Source organism: Passer domesticus, chromosome 2, assembly GCF_036417665.1.
Source record: "Passer domesticus isolate bPasDom1 chromosome 2, bPasDom1.hap1, whole genome shotgun sequence".
NCBI classification, from domain to species: Eukaryota; Metazoa; Chordata; class Aves; order Passeriformes; family Passeridae; genus Passer; species Passer domesticus.
This window is the reverse complement of record NC_087475.1, coordinates 117,954,795-117,978,495: the sequence shown is the minus strand read 5'-3', so window position 1 is coordinate 117,978,495 and position 23,701 is coordinate 117,954,795. Positions and strand designations below refer to the sequence as shown.

General features: G+C 36.3%; 1 protein-coding gene and 1 long non-coding RNA gene across 7 annotated transcripts in view; one reads left to right on the top strand and one right to left on the bottom strand.

Annotated features, from left to right (window-relative positions):
- ROBO2 (roundabout guidance receptor 2) overlaps window positions 1-23,701 on the bottom strand; it is a 1,014,282-nt gene that overhangs the window by 441,665 nt on the left and 548,916 nt on the right. The window lies entirely within an intron of this gene.
- Window positions 1-23,701, top strand: part of LOC135294960 (uncharacterized) — a 38,029-nt gene that overhangs the window by 8,543 nt on the left and 5,785 nt on the right. For 3 of the 4 annotated variants that reach the window (XR_010356968.1, XR_010356971.1, XR_010356969.1), the window contains exons 2-3: window positions 21,637-21,778; window positions 22,688-23,010. This is a non-coding gene — a long non-coding RNA (uncharacterized LOC135294960). Of the gene's footprint in view, window positions 1-7,042; window positions 7,108-21,636; window positions 21,779-22,687; window positions 23,011-23,701 lie in introns of all 4 variants that reach the window. The other variant, XR_010356970.1, reaches the window with a different exon arrangement.

The following is a 23,701-nucleotide window of genomic DNA, read 5'->3' as shown; positions in this document are numbered from 1 at the left end:
ATGAGATCCTGTTACCAGGACTGTGTATCTGTGGACTTCTGTAATATAAATAGTAATTAAATCCCACTGCCCCATTACCTGCCAAAAGATTTTCTAAAAGAAATGTGTCTTTCACGATTCTGCCAAAAAGTTACGTAAAAAATTTACTTTTTATTATTTCCCAAGGAGAAAAAAAACCCCAAAACTAAACAAAACCCAACAAAACAATATGCTCTTTAATCTCTAAGTGGCATATCTATTGAAATGCCAGATTTAAAGTATATGAGCCAATAGGGAAGCCACAAGATTATTTTTAAGTAAAAAAGGGTAAATACCACTAGACATTAAATTCAGAATTTTGTAATAAAGCTTTTAGATATGTAGGTGGCCTCAAATAATGAAGAAATGTGCAGGATTTATTATTTTGCTGTTTAAAAAGAAACAACCGTCCAGCCTGAAGAATGGAAGAGAGGACATAATCTCATCTATATTTGCCCAGAATTTACTTCAAAAGCTTCCACAGGTGCTTACAGGACTTGAATTCTCATATAACAAAAAGCACTGTAAGTCTTTTCCAATATCCTTTGGAAGAAGTAGCACAGCTGATCTCAAGTAATTTAAATAATGCAGCAGAGCACCTGAGAAATTTTTCCTCTGAGAATTGTAGAGAACCTTTCAAGTGACCTCTATTTCAAAGAAAATTGGCTTAAAATCCAATGTTCTTTTACTGCTGACCACCAGTGTTCTTTAGTGCTTCTGCAGGCACAGGATAGAGCTGGTTATGTAATCACCAGTAGTACTGGCTCAGAAATCTGAGTACCCCTTTTTTCTTTTTTCCTTCCATAAATCCATTTTTCCCTTTCATCAGAAACTGTAGTGATAGGACAAGAGGGAATGGCTTCAAGCAGAAAGAGGACAGGTTTAGGTTAGATATTAGGAAAGAAATTATTTACTGTGAGAGTGATGAAGCAATGGAACAGCTTTCCCAGAGAAGTTGTAGGTGCGCCATCCTTGTTCAAGGCCAGGTTGGATGGGGATCTGAGCAACTTGGTCTAGTGAAAAGTGTCCCTTCCAACCCAAACCATTCTATGATTCTGTGATTCTACCTAATTTCCTTAACACATGGCCTGGAAGTTGGTCAGTGATTCCATGTATGCTCTGGTAGAAGTTTGACTCTATTAATTTACAAATGAACATAAATCCACATTGCCCAAATGAAATGTATAATGTCTTCTGAGTCAGGGAGGAGCTTAAATCTTAGCCATCAATAATAATTTGCGGTGTCTACCCTTAAACTACTTAACATGAAAATACAAAGGATTATATTTCTAAAATTTTGTGGAGGCCAGAATATATCAGTGATCAGCATATTTACAGAAAAGTTCCAGTTGCTTAAGTCATGTCTTGGACAAGGAATATGTAGAAAATTGATATATGCCTTCTATAACAGCAACACAACAAGAAGTGACCTGGTGTCTGATACACACCAAGATGCCTCTTCCACCAGAAATAACATTATATATGCAAGAGTACAACAAGAAGGCTACAGCATCTGAGATGCTAAATTCTAGATTTGTAGGCAATGACTTAATACAAAGACTGCCAAGTGAAATCTCAGTGGTGGACCAAACAATTGAGGAAAATACTCCTTAAAAAGTGCCAAAATGAGCAAAAAAATGAAATGAGTGTTGAGTGACAAGCAAGTAAATGTGAAGAACCTCTGGCATCTTATATGGATGTCTTGAAACATCTTAAAATACATTGGAAATTTTGGATTTGAATTCTTTAAGTCCCTAGAAATCAAAGATGTAATAATTAATAACTACCTTTCATAATCTAGGCAAATAGTAGATGATAGATGGTTCTTATATATAGAAAAAGTGTCCCTTATTACATTTTCAAAACTCTTGCTTACCATTAACGTTTTAGATTTACATCATATTTAAGATGCTTAAATCAAACTGCTTAGTATTCTAGACTGACAGGCTCATTAAGCTGAACAGTAGGATTGCTGTCATATGCACTTCAGGCACTGACAGTAGGAAATTTTCTATTTTTGATTCCAAATGTTTAAAGGGAAAATTTTATCATTAGAACTGTAACTGTACTTCTTTTATTTGAGAGGCTTTACTGTGTGTTCGGCATCTCAACTTTATTTTGGTGGTCTCTTACATTCTGAACTATTTAAGCAAAAGAGTAGTGACAGCAACAGCTTTGGTATAGTAGTTACCCTTTTTTTTTTTAATCCATTCATAATCTCTAGTAATTTCTGCCTTTCAGTATTAAACAATCTTTTACTGCAGCTATAGGTGCTCTGACTGATACCACCGTATACTAAGTCCCATTTGGTCTATATAATTTTAATGCATTAAAAGTACATACCAAATTTTATTCAACGTTAAGAGCAAAATCATTTTGCAGAAAAAAATGTTTCTTTGAGGCCAAGTTTATCAAAATCATATAGATGTGCTTCACGGCGCTGTGAGGAATTGTGTGGAAGCCTCATTAGTGCTGCAAGTCAGTGTGAGTTCAGTTTCTAGCTGTTAGTTTCTTTTGAAGGTTCTTAACGAGTACCTTTCTAAACATCTTTATTCTGTCCATGTATAGAAACTTCCCTCATCAAGATCATCCTTGATCTGGAGATCTAGAAAATAAATCAAAGAAATTTTTAAAGGGAGTTTGGATTGCTAAGTAGTCTTCTTTCAGATCAAATAAAAAGTGGAAGTACAAATCACTTGAGTAGTAAGATGCCTGGTATTAAATGGGAATTAACTCCGGATTCCTCAAGCAGCTATGCTGGGTCAGAAGCTGTGTTTTGTGATTACTGGTGAAGAAAGCAAAGACAAAGGCCAGGAGACAGGGAATAAAAATGTAATGTATAAGAACTGACATGAGCAGGAGCAGAAAGGCAAATCCAGGACAAAGGTAGGAACACAAAGGTAATTTAGCACACATCTGAGGAAAGAAATTACTCCTAACACTACTTTTGTTACTTTCACAGAAAAGGAATTTCATATAGTCTTTGAAGAAGTCAGGAAGGACTGAACCTGTTTCAGTGTCATCCTCTGAAAAAAAAAAATCCACAAAATGCATGTGGAGAAATTCAACTATTGACCACATATTGTTATTTCATGTTTTCAATAAGACAAGAAAAAGCATGGATTTTAGTAAATATTTTACCAGAATATTAGATCTCTACTCATAAGTTACAAAACCACTCTGTTTTTTCTGCTGTCTTCTCAGGAATTATAATTATAAGTCTGTTCAAAGACTGTATTTGTAGATCAGTACCTTCACCATTTTTTCCCTAATTATATAGAAGCCAAAATTGTAATATAAATAGTAGCTAAATCTCACTGCCACATTAAATCTCAGTGCCATGACAACATGTTCTTGTTCCTAGAACTGAACTGTTTTTTCTTCTCTTTCTCCCTTTCTTTGTTGAGATCCAGCGAGAGGAAGAGTTCAGCTGAATGACTCTACTGCTTGGGAGGTTTGACCATATGGTTTGCTGAGACTACTGAGGAACTTCAAGATAAAATATCCTACTATTTTTCTATTCTTGTCAGAACTTGTTTCCTTTAATATTGCATCTTGAAAGTGTAGTAACGCCATTTTTATTCATCCACAATTTTGTGTTTGTACTCCCCTATATGATTTGGAGATGTTGCTGCCATTTCTCCTATGGTCAAGTTTCTGAGCTGAGACTTGTAGCCACACCTGATTAATTTAGGCTCATTGAACTTTTTTCCGCAATAAAAACAGTCTAAAAATCGTCTAATTGGTGATTTGGATTTGTTTTTATAAGACACAGAGGCTGTAAAATAAAAAAAAGGTTCTGTTAAAAAAAATCCGTTGGCAATCTCAATAATATTGTTCTTTCTACTTATTTTGGCTCTTTTTCCTCAGTGTAAGGTTGCATACTGGAGGCATTTCCTCTTAAAGTTAAAAAGTGAGGTCACTGAAACCATTGATAAGATATTCTTTCTATCTGAAATTAGATACATCTGTCTTATCTCTGTTTGATTAATTCCACTGCAATAGAGTCATCTCTTGTTTTCATATAAGCTCCTTTCAGCTTCCATTTAACTCCTTCCTTTTTAGTTTACAGAAAAGATATGTACTTAAACAGAATAATCAGAACAAAGCCAGATTTTAATGGGGATATCTACACACTAAAAGTAAAGTTTCCAATTTTACTCTTGAGGAGGGACAGCTATCTGGTAGATCAGTTTTATTTTTCTTCCTGGTCTGCTCAAGGTGAAAATTACTAATTTAAAAAAAATTAAAAAATCTATGTAATATGATAAGCACAGAATCATAGAATGGCCTAGTTTGAAAGGGATGTCAAAGACCATTTAATTCCAACCCCCCTGCCATGGGCAGGGACACCTTGCACTAGACCAAGTTGCTCAGAGCTCATCCAACCTGGCCTTGAATGGGGATGGGGCAGCCAAAACTTCTTTGGGCAACCTGTGCCAGTGCCTCACCACCCTCACAGGGAAGAATTTCTGCCTATTATCTGATCTAAAGCTTTCTTTATTCACATTGAAGCCATTCCTCCTTGTCCTGTCACTCCAGGCTCTTGTAAGAAGTGCCTCTCCAGCTGTCTTGAAGGCTCCCTTCAGGTACTGGAAGGCCACAATTAGGTCACCCCAAAGCCTGCTCTGTTCCAGCCTGAACAATCCCAGTTGTCTCAGCCTTTCCTCCCAGCAGAGCTGCTCCATCCCTCTGATCCCCTTGGTGCCTGCTCTGGCCTGGCTCCAGCAGGTCCCTGTCCTTGCTGTGCTGGGAGCCCAGAGCTGGATGCAGCCCTGCAGGTGGGGTCTCAGCAGAGCGGGGCAGAGGGGCAGAATCCCCTCCCTGCCCTGCTGCCCACGGGGCTTTGCATGAGCCCAGCACACGGGGGGTTCTGGGCTCCCAATGGCCAGGGCATGTCCAGCCTCCCTGGGCTGCTCTGGATCTGTCCATCCCCAGCCTGGACTGGTACCAAGGGTTGCTCTAACCCAGGTGTAGCACCCTGTACTTGGCCCTGTTAGGTCGTAAAAAGAAGTCAAGCATTTACTTTTAACAGATACAAACTCTAGTACACCATCAGATATGATTCATCTTGTTTTCAACAAGAAGCAACTACCTCGAGATAACTAAGCACAATAATTCTTGGCTAGGATAGTTTGTATAAAGCAAAGCACTCATTCTGTATTAACAAAATACTATAAAACATAAAGCTTTTACCAGACTGCAGATAGCAACCCTAAAATAGATCTACAAACTTCTTTTACTCCCATTTCATATTGAAAGGAAGATACATCATTGTTAAGCCATGTGTTATATCTCACATAAAGCTGTGGGGAAGTCCAAACATTGAGTGTAATGTGAATTAAGACATAGACATCATGGAATCATAGAGTTACAAAATATCCTGAGTTGGAAAGGACCACACTGAACATCAATGTGCAACTCTTGGCCTCACACAGGACAGCCTCGAGTCCCACCATGTGCCCAAAAGCATTGCTCAATCACTTCTTGAGCTGTGTCAGGTTAGTGCAGTGACCACTTCCCTGGTGAGCCTGTTCCAGTGTCCGACCACCCTCTGGATAGAGAACCTTTTCCTGATATCCAACCTAAAGCTCCCCTGACACAGCTTCAAGCTGTTCCCTCAGGTCCTGTCACTGGGCACCAGAGCAAAGTCTGTCCCTGATGAGAAAGTTCTATACTGCAATGAGGTCTCCCCTAAGTCATGAGGCAATGATAAAGGTTTGAACACAAAACACTTTCCTTTTTGCACCATTGCTCCCACTGAATTTAAATTATTCTGAGTAATACTATTTTTAAAAAATTAAAGTCTACTTAAGAACTCGTAGCCTAGTCTAAACATGTGAGACAAGTCTGCTTAGCAAAAAGGAAAAGTTGTTGGAAAATTGTGATTTGGGATTCCAAGTTTTGAATAGTACCCTCTAACTTCAGTGCACTTTGTTCTCTATAGTATGTAAACATGAAAAATCCAGCTAAAAATAGGTCTTACATTTCATAAATATATTATAATCTGACTATGGGATGGACCTGAAAAACAAAATTTGCATAGGCTGGCTTTGATTCATGGATAGAAGGAAAACTTTAATATTTAATGATCCTATAGCAACCTCAGAGAGGTTCCAAGGAGACCGAAATAGAGTACACTGTTACTATATCACTCACAGACAATGAAGAGATGTAATCTCTAATGTATTGTAATTTTCAGGGTGTGCATCTTTTAAATTTGAGACAAACATACAAAAGTCCCTACTTTAGAAATCAGTTACACACTAATACTGGTGGTGTTATCCCCTCACTCTCTGCATACATATATGTATTTAAACACCTCACTTAAATAGAATTAACTGTGGCTAAACTAAAAAGCACATGGCTTTGATAAAGTAAGAGTCACACCTTTCAAACTGATTTTGGATTCCTGATTAATTTCTTTTAAAAGTTATTTGCTCAATGCCTTCATGGTCAGCTGAACTAGAAGGAAAAAACAGGGCATACCTTGGCTGTTTTCTGCCATGCACTGAAAACCTCTTTCATTTTTCTTGTAGAGTCATATGGCCAATTTTTAAAAAAAAAGCTAGCCCAATAAAAAAATGTGAAATCAAAATTCTAACCCCATAGAAAGCAAAAGTAATGTTTTACCTGAACAGTTTGAACTATCCCAAAGCTCCATTCTCCATCTTTAGCTGCCCCAGGCTGCCAACTAGTTCATACAAAGAAAAGAGCAGTGAAAATGATATTTTAAAGAAAGTTATGGTGATATTCACTGGTTTCATTAGAGGTGCACCTAATACTTTTTTTTTTCCTATTGCTTGTTCTTTACTCTGTATTTTTTTGAGAACCTTGCAAAAGAAGTGTTCTACGTGACCTAAAAATTAAGGTATAGTATTCAAAAAAATATATAAGAATTCACAAATGTTGCTCCAAAGGTATTGTTGCTGTCACATAATCTAGTAAATTCTTGTCATTATCCCAAATGCTGGTCTTAAATTATTTTATTTTACATCTGTGCGATAATTACTTTCTATTTCAGGATGGTTCTCAGAGCCTATGGACACTCCCCTAAAATGGGTTAGAAGACTGTGCACTGTACGCAAGGTGAAGTTCTTCACAGCAAGTAGTTACACTGTCACCCTAGAAGGGTTTTTCTTTTCTATATGAAGATTACTGCTCTAAAGATCAGCATCAAACCTTTTTTTTTTTTTTTTATAATAATAGCCACACATAATTTCTTAAGGGCAAAACACTTCCTTAGTATGGAGAAATCACTCTGTCTCTACTAGGAACCAGTATGGTGCAGTCTCTGCTTGGAGTGATAAATTAAATGAATGTAGACAACAATGAACTCATTTCTTTGTTGAAAGTGAATGGTAATGACATTTATCCTGTGCTTCATGATAAATTCATTTAAAAGACCAAAATGCTGGGGGGGAAAAATCCTGCATTTTAGGAAATGGGTGTAAGCTGTCCTTTACTTGCTCAGTTACAAACTGCTGTGAGTAGCAGCAATACATATTTAAGTTGTTCCTTAAATTCTTGTGTCTATCTGTTATATGTCTAAAAAGGTTTTTGTAAAAGTGTCCTGGCTTGCATTTTCAAACTGAAGAACAGTTAATAGCTCATAGTATAAGAATAACTGGTTTTACAAAAAAAACCAAAAAAACCAAAAAAACCAGATTGGAGAATATATGTATTAATGCACAATGCAATGGTCTCATGCTCAGGGCCATTCAACTAAGAGTCTTTTTGTTTCTATTTAGAATTCCTTTGTCACTTTGAGGGTAATGTTACATGAGGGAGCTGATCTGCTTCCTTACCACTGCTGCAAGTGAAGGATCTTCCTCCTCTTTCCCAGGCTTTTGTCTTCTGGGAACGTGATGCTGATCACACAGTCCCCAGCTTTCCTTACCTAGCTAAGGCATTTAGTCTGCAATTTAGCATTGCTGAACACACACCTGCCCATGGGAAGCGGTGAATTGATTTTTTGTTTTTCTTTGCTTGTGTGTGTGGCTTTTGCTCTCCCCATTAAACTGCCTTTATCTCAGCCCAGGAGTTTTCTCCCTTTTACTCTTCCAATTCTCTCCTGGATTCTGGAGGTGATGGAATGAGTGAGAAACTGGGTGGGACTCAGTTGCTGGCTGGCATTAAACCACAAAAAGCTCTTAAGCTTGAGCTTAAGTTCATATGACCTTATCCACCCTGAGCCTATCCTCCACAGGACAATGAGCTGATTAACATCTTGTTCCTACCGAGAACAGTCTAGCAACAATTTTTTCCCCTTCCCAGCATTAATTCTTCATAATTTCTCTCTTTCCTGCTAGCTACACAGCCTTACTTCCTCCCTTTGACTGAACAAATGTAAATCACTAAAATCGGAAGGGAGAAAATAAAAAGCAAGCAACTTTTGTTTCTTTATGGTTGGGTAATTTTCTGTGATTTTAGTGAATTTAACAGGCTTGCAGATGGCCAAGAAAATTAGCAGTAAAGGCAAAGGGAAGGTGGATTAGGATTCCTATCCAAAGCTGCCCTGTAGATCTGTCACTCACAAACACCTCAAACCAGCTTCAGCTTCACCCCGTTCTTATCCTGCTTTCTCCCTTCACTGAAATCAGTGTTTCTGTCTATACACTATAAACAACTGATGAAGCAATTTTTTTCACTTGCGGGGCATTTTTGTTTGTACAGTTGGGTTTTTCAAATTTGTTTGGGGTCTTTTCCCCTTTGGTTTAACTCAGATAAGCCTTTTCTTTAACTATATATTTTGGGGAAGAATTTTTTTTTTTCCAGAAAATTTTTTCCCCTCTACCTTCCATGTTATTCACTAAGTGCAATGAAGATGCATAATCTCTACATTTGCTCTCAGTCAGAAACTTAAGGAATTTTATGAATTTCCCTTTGTTGCTTTTTAATACTCTCCCAGGTTTATAAGTATATAAAAAGTTGTATATATTGTTAATTCTATAACTGGCATTTCTCCAAATTTTTCAAGTTTGAGAAAGAGAACAAAAAAAAAGGTATTAAAATTAAATAAACTGGAGGATTTCTAGAATAATCCGTTCTGCTGGGTTCAGTATAAAAGACAATTATAGGAGAGGAAAAAATAATAATTAAAAAAGACAGGTGTCTATATTCACATGATAACCTTATACTTACATTTTATATTATAAATATGAATTCTCAAAAAGTATGTGTGCATGTTAAAAAAATCAAAGAGCTCTTATTGCCTGTAGATGTTTTCAAGAAGAGATGAGTTAGGGCATTTTGAAGAGGGAATTAGTTTCACCTAGATCTGTGATCTATTGAGTGGATAACAGTTGTTTTTGGAGTAGGAAAAAAATTTGAACAGATACTTCACTAGTAGTGAAACACAATTAAGCAGGAATGTAGGTTTAGATATGTGATAATACTGAGCTGCAAAGTAGGGTCCTTGAGATCCTGGGAAAAAAGGGAACAGCTTTGCCTGTGTTCTTGTAGTTTATCAGAATGACCTGAAATTCTTCTGCTGGGGTTCTAAGAAAACTACTCCTCAGCTAATAAATACCTTTTGCCTTGCCATGCCAGTTTCTGTCCTTTCAGATTCCATTTTGCTTTATTTTTTCTTAGACTCTTGCTGAGTTTGTTACTTTATGTGTGTGAAAGTACTTCTGCATTAAAATTCCTTAAAGAATTAATCTCTAAAATGTTGTATTTACTTGAAAAGTGACTTTAAATATACCAGGGATAATTAGGACAATTTTCAAATGCTAGTCTTTGTTTTGAGGACAGAAACTCTAAGAAAAAACACATCAACCCAAAGTTGCTTATTAATTATGGCCAGGTTAAGTTTGCTCATCCCCCTTTCTTTTGAAGAAACTGACCCTCTCCCACAAGATATTTTTCCAGTTTTTGATGGATAGAACATAGTTCCTTAGAAGTCTTGTACACTGAATGAACAGGCAGTCCTTTTCACTGCACAAGTCACACACACTTAAAAAAAAAGAAGCTGGGGAAATCTGAGCTCATACTCCTGTATAAAGGCTGAGGTTGTAGTGCCTGTTATGGTGGAGGTAACAGGTAATTCTTTGTTGGAAATGTGTGTAACCTCTTGTGGGAGATAAGAGGTTTGTTGACTGCTTGAAGAATGATGTGGGATACAAACAGCAAATAGCAATGCTCTGTGTTCTGGAATTTGTTTGGATTGCTTTACTGGCATATTTTCAGAAGTGCCACAAGCCTTCTATTGCAGGTTTACTCACTGTAATGGGAGTACAGAGAGTGTGACCCTGAACACTGGCAATTCCTGGCTGCAGAACAGTCTCTTTCCTCTGTGGAGAGTATCAGAGGGTCAGTCCTGCTTCTTTAATGAATTCCCATAACTGGCATGGTGTATGACCAACTATCCATCTAAAAAACGAGGCAGAGAACTTTAAAGAAGTTAGTCCTAGATGCCTGCTGAGAGACTAAAAACCACAATTACATTATAGTTTTAAACAGACGATTTTATAAACTTTTTCTATTGTTATTATTTCAGCCATGCATTTATAGACATATTTCAATAAAAGTTGAGTTTTTTGTATTACTGCTGTGAATGACAGTACTATCTATTATAAAGGCACCAAGTGCAGTATGACAAGTCAAACTGTTTACACATGATGCATAATAAGATATTTATTTACTTATTTAGAAAGCAATAGTAGGTAAAGATCACTTAATACACTTGGTTGCACCATGCATGGTATCAAGATGGTGTTAAAAACATCCAAAACACAGAAAGGATATATTTCCATCTTTCTCACAGTATTAAAAAAGAAAAGTCAAACCAAAGACATAAGATTGCTTTAATTAGGTTGATTTCTGGTTTCAGAAATAGTTTTTGTTTTACCTCCAAACTCCATACAACTTTTTGAAATAAAAGAGCTGTAGTTGTTGGGTAATAACAGTACATATGGTTAACTACATATGCAAAGCTGGAAGCTGAGAACTGAGATATGGAAGTAAAGTGAGAGGAAAACAAATGAGATATCAGCTACATGCTCAGTGGCTTTTCAGGCAGTATGTTTGGATCCATAGAACAATACTACCATACACTGAGTTATTATTTGCTACATGATACCAAGGCACAGATTCAGGCAATTGTTTACTATTACAATCCATCCTGTGTAATACACTTCCAGAAAAGGAGCTACTGCCAATATATGGCAGTATATTTGAAGGATCTGGTGAATAGCCTGAATTTAATATGTTGGGCACTATTGCATGCCTGGTGTGTATATTGACTTGTACCAACAGCTTTGCCAAGACTTTGTACCTGTGCTTTTTAACACCCTGCCTCTTACTGAACTTGTTAGCTTCAATCCCAATTATTATATTTTAATGAGATTTCTTTCCCTATCAAGATGCTGTCAGATATGCTAATACTTTTCATAATTTCAGGTCTTTGTCAAAACCATACTATCACTACTACTGTACTGTAAACAAACAAATTAAACATTAAAAATATTTATACATTAAAAATGTCCAATTACGTGATAGATAATTTTAATTTTAATTATCTTGCTATATAATTTTAAATTATGTACCTCCTAATAATACTTCACATGTATGATGCCTTAGGTGGTCCATGTGATCAATTCTTACATTAAAAAAAAACCCAAAACAATTAAACTGGCAAATCACGGCATTGCAGAAGGAAGAGATTACAGAGGAATTGGGATATTTTTTTTCTATTGTGACCTGAGAATCACACATTAGTGGGATGATCACTCACAGAGATCATGGATGCTTATAGAGTTTACAGAGACACAGAAGCAAAGATGAGAACACTATTTCATCTCATATCAGACTGTAGAGTTCTGCATCAGGCTGTAGGTTCTGCATTCCTAACTAGGAATGATTCAGTGGAGACTTGCCAAATAGTTTGTTCAGGGAATAATCTAGAAAACGTGAATGTAAAGATTTTTAAAAAGACGTAAATATTAGTATTCATTTATAAATCCTTGCACATAGGAGCAGAGGAAAAGTTGTGATATGCTTCTACTCCAATTGTTAAAAAGTCAGTCCCAAGCACTCAGCTGTACCCAAAAGTATATGTTATTCCCCAATATCTAGAACTGAGATTGAATGTTCTTCTATGAGACATCAGATCAGGAAAAAAAACAGTAATCATAGTAATTTTAGAGATTATTGAAGGATGCATAATATCTGGTTCATTACAGGAAATCAGAGTAGACAATGTTATTTGGACATCAGTCCTTGTGTTTACGGAAGTGTCCCTTTAGCTGAAAGGAAATTTGAGCTGTGTTATTCCACTTCACACAGGAAGTTTTAATTAGCTACATCGGGTACTTAGAATGTATCTTGATTGCAAATATGTACAATCTCACAATTGTATCCTGCTGTATCTCATGAAAAGTCCAAGCAAAAGCATCAGGTCTGCTATGGAAAAAATCTCAACCACTGTGATCTTGCCTCTTTTATTGGTTGCATATGCTCTCAGTTATCCCAAGCCTGTAGCAAAACTCTCTGAAAGGAGATGCATAAGGACAGAATGGAATTTGCATGTTTACATGTGCAACTCCCCTTTTACTCTGGATTGGAAAACTTACATTCTTTTTCTGTAACCTTTTTGGGGACAGTTTTGTTGCTGGTATACCTTAGGTGGACCTCTTAGAAGTAGAAAAAAAAAAACATGTTCATTCATATAAAGCTATTTACTGAACAGGAAAAAAAAAAATGTAGTACCTTGTATCATATGCAACCAGTGAGGTAGAATTTCTCCCTATTCAAACACAGGGTTCTAGAAATACAGGTATTTGTAATTAATTTTCCACTACTTTACACATAAAATTAAAGAAATTCAATTATGCATCAATGATCTGTCTTTGATTTTATTCCTTCCTCTCTGTTGTCTCCCTTCTCATTAGAATTTTTTGGGGATTTTGCCATTATTGTTATTTCAATTATTAAGCTGTTCTTACTTCAACCCACAGGTTTAATTTTGTTTGTGACTCTCCTCCCCATTCCACTGGTGGTGGGGGTCAGGGGGTGAGCAAAGGGCTGCAAGGTACTTAGTTTCTGGATGAGGTTATGACATGACAAATGTCATGTCTGCAAATAAAATGACTTTTTTTTTTCCTTTTTAACTGCATCAAGTCAAATCAAATTTAAACTGGACAGCCAAAATAAATGCTTTCAGCTGAGACATACCACATACTTTTATATATAGGGGTCTACTATCAGCTACATTTGATGCTATTCTGAAAATTGTTGAAGACACTATCAGCCAAAGAGTATTGGAAAAGAGAAGTTCACAGGAACAGAAGAAATAAGGAGATTCTCTTTCTCTGGTCAACAATTTCCATATCACATTTCTGATGAAGAGAGAAAATAAAAAGATCACACTGTGGAAGTTATTTGCTTCTTGTGTTAATTGTTGAGCTGTTTTCATGTATTTCACTACATTTTAAAAAAGAACAAAAATATCAGAGTAATTAGTTCAGTCCATTAATTCACTTCACTTGACAATGTGTACTTGACACATTGACAGACTTTTAAAACTTGTGTGTCAAAGTCTAATTCCCTTATTCAAACTAGGTACCACATTTCAACGTGAATAACATTAGAGGAATCTGGCAGTAACAGGTATACCAGACCCTGTTTAATGCAAGTTAAAATGGTGCTTATGTCTTAACTCTATTTTGTTCTCAAAAGGTCTATAATCATCACATTTGTTTATCAGTATCCTGGGAATGCCTTTTCACTGGTTCCATTTTTGATGCACTATGCTGACAAACAGTGTATTTCATCCACACCTCCAGAATTATGTTTATGATCAGAAATTGCTTTTAGATTCTGGGAGGAAAAAGTGTTCTTGAAGGCTTTCATTGAGTTGCTGGACTGTTTCAGTGAGTTCATTAGGTCATGAATCATGTGAACTTGTCTGCCACAATTTGCAATTCTTTTATTTAAGATCAGAATTCCACTGTGGTTTGAAACACATTGTAATGATCATTCATTGTAATGATCACAAAACTATTTTTAATATTTATGGAATGGTACTGCAGATCCCACTATAAATTCAGAGCATATGTTTTTACCAGTGACAAGAAACAGAGGAATGTGCTAAATTTTATGAACTGTTAATGAGTCAATAAATTGACTGCTTTGCAGCCAGAACCCTGTTACTACTGACATTGTCCAACATTCCAATCTGGATTTCTTATGGAGAAGGAAGTTCTGTTCCAAATTTTGATTCTATTTCTTTCCCTTTTTTTTTATTCATACTAGAGTTTTGTGTTTTAAGAAGAAATATGCAATTGAATGAGAACCCCAAGGTATGTTGCAGAGATAGGAAGTTATGAGAATATGAGTCTGTTCAGCATAATTTATTTAGTATCACAATCACATCACATAATCCTCTTCATAAACTTTACAAGCTCCATTTTAGATGCAGTTGGACTGTAAGACAGTCCCCAAAATTTCAGAGCTCTAATGTTTAGGGATATTCCTCCTTTATTCCCAGCCATATAAAAATATGCATGAACTCTGCCAATCTTTAAAGACCTTAAACAGCTCTTTACTCTTTTTTGGGTTTTTCCCCTGACACTTAATTCCTTGGTACTTCTCACTGCTGTTTACTGTTTATCCAGTTCCTCATCTATCCGCAAGGTTTTTGTCTACTAACTCTGAATTTCTCAAATCAAGCATTTTTAACCTGATATTCATAAATTTCCTTACAACCATAGTCCCATCTCCCAGTTAAAGCCAGGATTCTTTTAGGTACCAGTAGGATGAGCACAGCTAGAGCATATGAAGGCCTGGAAATGAAGACATATACAAATGGACCAAATGGGATGACAGAACTGTCAGAGGAAATATGAGATTACAAAGTTCTGTTTATTAAGGCTTTTTTATAATTGCTATGAACAGAATAATGACTATATTTCTGTTGCTAAAATTCAACCTGTTACGAACTGTGCCATCAAAACTATACTAGCAGTAGTGTTGCCTATTCCTCTGGTGGTAGGAGTCAAGTGGAAAACCTAAAGCAGCTCTTCATTTTTACTTGGATTTCCTTGTGTTCTGTTTCTTCCAGGCCTCACTTTCCTGCAGTCCGTCCACTGTATTTTTAAAGGCACCTAAAGCATTATTCTAGCACTGCTGCATGCTTGTCAGAGAATTTAAAGTCCCATTGCAACATTAGTCATTAAGATGCTTGACCAAGGAGCTAATCTTTTCATTGCCATTTAAATCCACCAGTCACAAAGATATTTCCAATATGTTCCTAATTAATTGCATCATATACTTTTATGTTAGCTCCACACTAAAGGCATGGTAGCCAGCATATTCCTTATGATCCAGTTGTGTGACTTACAGTGAAGTGTCACTGAATACAAAGACATTTTATAGTGTAGCTGGTTTAAATCTAAAATATGTAGAACATGCACAGTGCAAACACACAGGAGATTATGGACTTCTCAATCTAAAAAGAATATTCTACTCTAAGAGGAAAAATACAGCTGGAAAAATGGAAGGTAAGAATAAAGGAAGACAGCCATCCAGAAAACCATGTTTTTAGAAAAGGTAGGTTTTTTAGTTTGTAGTAGAAAATATCAACACTCACTTGTCTGCACAAACTTATTTACCCACCTTTGTTATAGTAAGAAGAGACTGTAATATTTTTTCTTACCACTTCATAGGACAACTCCCAGCTCACAGTCACAGAAATTTTCAAATCTGCTTTAATGTATTGGGTAGAGTGTTAGGAAATTATTTTGACCTGTCACACTAGGATAGCAGAGAGGCCTACATTAAGTAAGATAAACACTATTTCAGTATGAAACAGGAAGTTTAAACATTTTATTCGTTTTGGATCAAGGAGATAAAAGAGAACTGTACAAACCAAAAAACTGTGAAGACACCAAAATTGACAGAAACATGTCAAATGAGATGGTGAAACAGTGCATGACCTTCTGGGGCAGAAGTTCACTGTTGAAACAATCTGCAGCTGATAAACAAGCAACACCTCACAGAAAGATCATGCCAGTAGTTCAAATTATTCTACTGGCATTTACTTTTGTATAAACTGAACAATTAAATTGCAACAGCTTGGGATGCTACGATTCAATGAGAAATGATTTACATCATTTTCACAGTCATATGCCAAGGCCATCTGCATATCCAGGCTGGCCACAAAACTGCCTGAGTTAAAGTTATGACTCATATCACTAAATCTACTGGGCCAGCGGTTGTCTTTTAATTACTGGAGGGAGGAAAGTTCCTTCTTACCTCTAAGAGCTTTGTTTAAATGTATTTAAACTATTTATGTCCAAAGTACAGACTAAAAAAAGAGGAGTAGACAATATCACTAATAACATTTTACTTATTCACTATTTTATCCAGCTTTTTTCTTTCTTATTCTCATCAGGGAAGGGCATCTGTACACATACCTTATGTGTTACATTAATCAACATCTCCATAGCAAACACGAGCCAACATGAGCAACCTGATCTAGTGAAAGATTCCCCTGCCCATGGCAGAAGGGTTGTGCTGGATGATCTTTGAAGGTGCCTTCTAACTCAAACCTTTCTATGATATTTTAAAAATTTAGTCCTCAATACATTTGCTGAGCAGACCAGGGTTCCTCCAGGACAAAGACACTTTCCAAGACAAGAAAAACAGTAGGTGGACAGAATACACTACTCAGGTTTTTGTTAAGGGAGTGGCTTGCAATTTAAAGCAGTTAAACAGGTAGATTTTAAAGTCACCATTCACTACATGTTGCAGTCCTTTCTGAAAACTCCACTAGAAGCCTGATGGCAGCAGGTGTCCATGCACCATTACTAGTTTCAATATCCCTTACACTAGAGGGAAAACCCTTCTTTTGAGATGGCAACATATGACCATGCACCAGTCTTCTAGTAGTTAAACATCCAATTTCCTTTTAACATGCAGTATTGGATATTAAAATCTACATTTGCACTTCAGAGCAGCAAATTGTTGGTTATGAGTCTCAAATAACATAGTCTCATAAAACATTTCTCAAATTAAAATGACATCTATTTGGTGATTACGCCTATTTGGGTTTCTTTTCATATGAAAGTACTAAATTTACTTTCTTAGAAATCTATTAATTGTGATTTCTTATGGTGAATCTTATTTTATGTAAGTGCTCACTGCCTAATAAAAAATTGACCACTTAACATTAGTCTTCTACTAAAAGTACAGGAGAAGCCAGAAAGATGACAGATTTCACAATTCCTCATGTAGATTTTATTTATTTGCAGTCAGAATTGGCAGAAAAATAAAAGGTAGTGCTCTGCTGGAGAGCAGACAGTCTGTAGTAAATACTGCAGAGCTCTGCTTTGAGGACACTGGTGAATACATTTCTCCTGAGGGTCAAAATTAGCATCCATGGTGGCAAACACCAAGATGTAATCCTGTCCCCACTGACATCAAAGGAAGCTTTTCTCTTAATTTCAGTAGAGCCAGAATATCTTCTGACAAGTCCTGCAGCAGTGGCAGGAGAGTATTTCCTACTGAGTAAGACAATAATTTCAGCAGTAAAATGGATTTGCACTCATTGTATTTATCTCCTCCTAATGCTTTTAGTTCATTGAAAAGGCTTAAGCCAGGACTTTATCCTGCTAAACTTAAGAAAAAAAATTGTGAATGATGGTAATGGAAAAGTAATTTATTTTCGGATTTCGATTGCAATGATAGCTTTGGTAAAAATTCCACAAATACCATTCTATATGCATCCTATCCATCTCTTCTTAACATACAAATGAAAAGATTATGTAAGAGCTTCTGTTTAATCTCCTCCACTGTCTGTTAAACATTCCAGAAAAAGAAGCCATTTTTCTTGAAACAAGGAGGTTATTGACCCAGATGGCATAAACCTCACATCTACAATGTCAACAGAAAAAAATTACTGCTGAAGACTTGAAAGTACTATTTGCCCATGTAAATTCAAAGGCATGGCCCCTTTTTATCTGTATGTTTTTCATGTTCACTGTTATGTGAAAGTCCGATTAAAAGCTTTTCAAAATAACCTGAGTGTGTAATTAGGGGGCACACAACTCCCATCCTGAGGTTAATATCCTCACAAACATGCAAAGTACAAATCTAGCAGAGAACCAATCTGTTTCATAATTCAGCTGCAGTGTCTCTCCCCTGCACTTAAAGGCTTACAGTGTTTCACAGAATGATACACTCGTTGGTTTATCAACTTAGAGAAGGAGTAGTTGTTGAGATATTCATGTTATACATACTAATAGGTTAGTATTAATATTAATAAGTTGCCATGTTCATTTTCATCTGGATTTGAAGACTAATATTTCACCCAAAAGTCAAGAGGTTTTTTTTTCTCTCCCTTTTTCTCCTTTGCCCTGTGCCATGATGTAAAAATATGTTTTTATACAGTACACTTCAGGAAGTCGTAAAGCAAATTATTTGTTTTTAAGAAATTATTAGACATTAAGACATACCAGAAGTGATGGGTTTGGATTCTGTGGAAAAAATTTGAGGAAAAAGACTTTTCCTGAAAAGACTCATGAAGGCAAATGCCAAATATTGATAGGATGTGAATAACCTATTCACAAAAAAGCCAGTATTTGAGGAGGCAATTCTTTATTACTTTTTAACCAAAAAATAAAGACAAAAAGCTCCATCAGAAATGTCTGCAGCCATGAAATGGCAGCACTAAATAAATCTACGTTCTGGCTGAAAGGAATCGATCTGTAGCTTTGATAGCTGCATTTATAGCCACAAGATGTAGGGACTTAAACATCTCCTCAAGATGTAGTCATGAATACTCATTATACAAATACAGACAAAGGTTAGCGTGAAAAATAAAATTCACCCAATGACCTGTACTGAACCATGAAAGATGGGACTGTGGCTTCAGACCATTTGGCATCAGATCATTTTGTGTCATTTAGCTGGCTCTGCACTTTTCTGTACTTCCTTTCCTATCAGCCTGATCACAATATTTGTGTGTTTATAGAAGGTTTTTTCTATCTAATTTATTCTTACTGTCTTACACAATTTATTCTCTGCTTAAAACATCAAAGGTTTTAAAAAACAATGAACTTCTATACACACTAAAACAAGAGTACAACATATCCCACAGAGGAAGATGTAACGATAATCAAAGGCCAACATGTAAGATTATATTTTAAAGGATATTTTTAAAAAACAAAAAAGTAAATGGGAAGGAGAAATGCTGAGCTTGCTTCATAGGAGGAAGAAGGAAGATTATCTTGGTATAATTTTTTTCTCAACCATTATTTCTCCCCAATGACTTTCCAAATTAAGTAGTTTATGTTAGAGTATCTCCTGCTCATTTTTCTTTCTTTTTTTTTTTTTTTTGAGGGGTGGGATAGTGTTTCTTTATGCTCTTGTCATTTATTATAACTTTTAAGAGTGATTGGCACGTGTTTATGAGAAAGAGAAAGGAATGGCAGTAGGTGATACACGTCTTGAACTAAGGTGGTAAGTTCAATTAGCAATAATAAATAATATGCTATTTCAGTAAGAAGATATGGCAGAGCAGACAAATAATTCTGCCAGAGAGATCAAAACCTTTCCATCACATTTATTCTGCTTTGTCTTTCCCAAACAGAGGTATTGAGTTTTACATTATGCAGATAGAGTAAGAGAGATTCTGTTAGAAGTGGGTTTTCTGGGAGAGCATCCAAGACCTGAAAGTGAGCCAGGGGATCAGAGAGCACTCCCTGGGTGGTGCAGGAGGTGAGCTGCTGCAGCTGATTGCACAGCTCCTGCCTTATCGGCCACAGGTAGGAGTGGACCAAGAGCAGAGTGGGAGACAGAGAGTGTTATTAAAAGCTCTGTCTCAGAAAAATGGGAGCAATCAAGAAAATCTACACTCTTCAGCAGGATTCAAGATGAGCTTTGGGGTCTCTCCTGTGAGAGAGGGGTTTAAAAGCTGCTCCCCTCTGCCTTAACTGGTACAAAATATCCTTCCCGACTGCTTAAAGCAGTGATAAGGTATTGATAGGGAAATGTCAATGCAGGCACATGAATGAAGACTTTGTTGTGGCACTGATAAGGAAGAAAATTACAAGGAAAAAGTGAAGATCTGCCTGGAGGCAAGAAAGTCATATCACAACTAATGAAATAGTTCAATCAAGAGGAAAAGGCAGACAAAACCTGGCTCCCTTCCTGCCCTTTGTCCTGTTGCTCTGGGTACAGGAGCACTGTTTATCAACAGGAATAGTATAAATAATTCTATGAACACATGTTCTTCATAAGTGGCAAAGATCTCTAGAGGACAGTGCATTAAATTGTGGATATTATCTATCCAAACCAAAAATCAGAAAAGCATGAAATTAGTAATTGACTCAATTTACCTCATTTATTAGCAGCCTAGACCTCTGTTTGAATTAATATTGCCCAATGGAATTTCAAGTGGTACTGACATGGTGTAGCACGACACAAATTAACTCCTGTTCCCCCTACTGTACTGCAAACCACCCATATCTCCAATTAGGCCTGTTCTAATCTAATCTACATGGTTTCATCGCTCCTATTGACAATAAAATATGACTGTTTCATCCTTCCTTCTCTGATGCCAGACTTGTTTTACCAAGCAGCTGATTTTCCTAACAGCATTTGCATATAGGGCACTGATTGCATTCTCTTTCTGACTATCATAGACTTGGTTGCTGTGGGCTGCACTGTAGAGCATGTCCAGTCACAATTAAAATTGACATTTTGTACACAAGATACAGTAATGGTCTGATTAGACATCTGACTGCACTACTGTCCATCATTTTACAATGTAAATTATGCAATTTAATGCTTCTTACTTATCTGCTCTTTTCCCAGCCAATAGTGGGGTTTGCCATTTTTCTTCATCGCTAACTTAAAACGGAAATGTTTTTTTCTTCATATGAATTAACCCTGACATTGTACTAGATACCCAAAAAGCATTTTGATTGTGTCTGTAAACTGGGCTTGATCCACAGGAAAAAATAGCAGGCTTTCTGTTGATACTGGGGGGGTTTTAGGTCCTTAGAAATGTCCAAACACTAGTGTCATTGTATCCATATTACATGCAGTATTTTACAATTAATTATTAAAATGGATGAAATAAATTGAAGCAAGGCTGCTTTTTTTTTTTGTTTTAGGAAAAAGGATTGTAATAGCAATCATGACCTTAGCATTGGGAATTTCCTGGGGATTTAATAACCAGCCAGGGGGTAATGGCCCTTGGCTTTGCCTCAGGCCATCAGCTCTCCCAGCTGGTTATTAATCCCTAGAAAATGTTCTGTATGTCAATTATTAATGTTTTAAGTCTTTCGTAGGCAAATTCTTGCTTTATTCCACAATTTTTAAGCAAATAAAAATAAAGACTCAAAATTATGTGAAGTACAAGATTGAAAAAATAGTGGCAAAATATATTTTTATGTTGCTAAATAAACTCACAATATTTTATGATTGATCTTAAGCAAATCATGGTAGCTCTATTTAATCCTGTCACCTTTTGACCAGGCCCAAACTTCTATGACTATAGGTTTTATTATGTTATAATTAAAATTTCTTGCATGCAGATATCTTACAACAGTGATTACCAATCTATGTGTTTCCTTCAGAATTCAGTGTTTTTTCTTTCTTTCTTCGCAGGGAATTTTGATAATAATCTTATCCTCAGAATGAAGAAGCCCAGCAGCAAGACTATCATACCTAGGAGTACATAAACATTTTTCTTCCCTTTGAGAGAATGAGTTTGGATCTCAGGTCTGAAAAAGACTCACAGGAAATAGAGGTGAATTTCATGTACCTGTTCTGAATCAGATAGAAGCCTTGCTGTATGGAGAAGAAAAAAGATGCTTGAGGAAGACCATAGGTTATGGACTGAATTGCTTTGCATGGACATGAAAAGCTTCTAGTAACACAGGAAGAAAGTAGTAAAAAACAGAAAAGGTGTATTTTCATGCAATATAATGATCTTTCCATCTTGTGTGGCTTCAAAATAAGTTGATCTATGATTGCAATTAATTGCTTGCTTATTTTGTTATAAAATTGAAGATGATTGGCAAAAAAAGGAGTCATACTTTACATTTTATTTCATAATGTAATACCTGAGAGTTTTATAGCATCAGTTCAATTTCCTATCTCCAGAATATTTACTGTGTACATTTTATAATTAAGCAATGAGATGAGACAAGCAATACACTTCTGCAAGATTACAACATGCCTCTGGCGGTGTTATACGGGACAAGGTCATATCTAGAATTACTTTAATCACCCAAGTATAATAATTGCTTGGAAATACACTCCCTGCAGTGTCTTATTGCTAATAGAATTGTGGCTGAGTCACACAATGCAAGCTATAGTTAAGCCTAGATAAGTAATTCTAATGTAAAGACTTTTTTTCAGCTGCTTGTAACTTTCAAGCATTGGCCTTTTAGTCTTAGCTTTGACTGGTAGAAGCTTTGTGGTGTTGAAGTGCTCAAGGCCACCTCACAGAATTCATTTTTATTGATAACCATGCCCATTATTTGTAAAAAAAAATAGGAAATAATTAAATTAATTTAGTTGAGGAACATTTGAGATGGCTCGATAGGGAAAAGAAAAGGCAAAACAGTAATGCGAAACCACCTGATCCCAAAGCTAAGGAGAATTCATGGGCTTCACAGAGACTTTCCCAAACTTCCATTTCCTCTTTCTACAGACTAACTCACCCTGTTGCCGAGATCCAGCCAAAAGTGCTTTTTATTGCTGCAGTCTGGCCAACTTTGTGCAAGTGTAACTTAAAAGTCAGCTCCTACAACAGGAGGAACCAAGGAGAAGGTACCAGCAAAACAAAGACACTGGTGTTGTGAAAACCTGGCTTACATTTCTGGAAAAAAGCCAGGTTGCATCTGCTTAACAGTGATGCACAAACTCCCTCCAAGCCAAGACCAACAAGTTTTCAGATTTGGATAACTCAAGTCTGAAGAAGTGTTGCTGAGGTTTGGAAATACATCTGAAGATGAAGTGAACACCCATGCACAGGTATGAGAAAATTAATCTCTTTTAGAGCTTAAGACAATAACTGCTTAGAAGAGTTGTAGTGACATTTCTGGTCACAAAGAACCAGAGCAGGTTAAATCTACAGTACTAAATGACCAAGACAGAGGATGATGATTAAAATCCTAAATTAAAGAAAGGATAAATTATAAAAAGCTAATCTGATGATCCACCAAAAAACAAAAACAAAGAACAAAAACAAAAAAAAAGCAAACAAAAAAACCCCCAAAAACAACAACAAACCCCAACACTATCCTAACCAAAAAAGGCTCTCTTTTTCGAAATAATAAATAGGTACTATAATAAAACTAATATTATCTGAGGAAAATAAAACTAATTATGTGAGACATGACTTGTCAGTTATAATTGCAGCAGAGGAACCACCAGGTGTGCTGTACATTTGCAAGGAAAACCATGGCATCTTGGCTAAGTTATAGCCTACTTGTCCTCATGCATTTTACCTTAAACCTGTGTTTCACCAAGGATGAGGAGATCAGGAACTATGAGCTGGTCAAAAATAGCCAAGTAATAGATAGTGCCAATTCCAGCACCAGCAGCCCTGTGTGGCCCAGATATTTCCTTAGGAGAAAGTGTGGAGATTACTAATGAATAAAGGTTTTGGGAGGATTTTTTTTTATCTTTTTACCAAAAGCTCCTGTTTATAACTTCATTATCT